The sequence below is a fragment of the Penaeus vannamei genome, chromosome 13 (assembly GCF_042767895.1).
Source record: "Penaeus vannamei isolate JL-2024 chromosome 13, ASM4276789v1, whole genome shotgun sequence".
NCBI classification, from domain to species: domain Eukaryota; kingdom Metazoa; phylum Arthropoda; class Malacostraca; order Decapoda; family Penaeidae; genus Penaeus; species Penaeus vannamei.
In genome coordinates, this window is record NC_091561.1 from 36,969,150 (window position 1) to 36,969,604 (window position 455).

Genomic DNA, 455 nt, shown 5'->3' on the forward strand with positions numbered 1-455 from the left:
CGTCATTATCATTGCTATTATTATGATTATGACTATCATTATTATTATCTTAATCATTATCATTACTATTACATTATTATTACACCATATACACACCCACACACAACCACCAGGCAAACACACATACGTACTTATGCGCACAATTAAATTAGCACACACGAAAATGCACAAACATAATTCATATACATCCCACGCAAATATGTATTGAAATCCCGAGTAAAAATAATCTATCGAAATCCTAAGTAAAAAAAAAAAAAAGAAAAAAAAAAACGTGACGCAATAAACAACAACAAAACCACGTAACACCGAACGTAAAAAAAAAGAACAACACAAATATACGAATCGAATGAAATGAAAAAAAGAAAAAAGAAAACAAAACAAAACAAAACAAAAAATACACAAATGTACTTAAGGATCGGACAGATGTTCTATTAGGAATTAAGGGATAAGAGCCA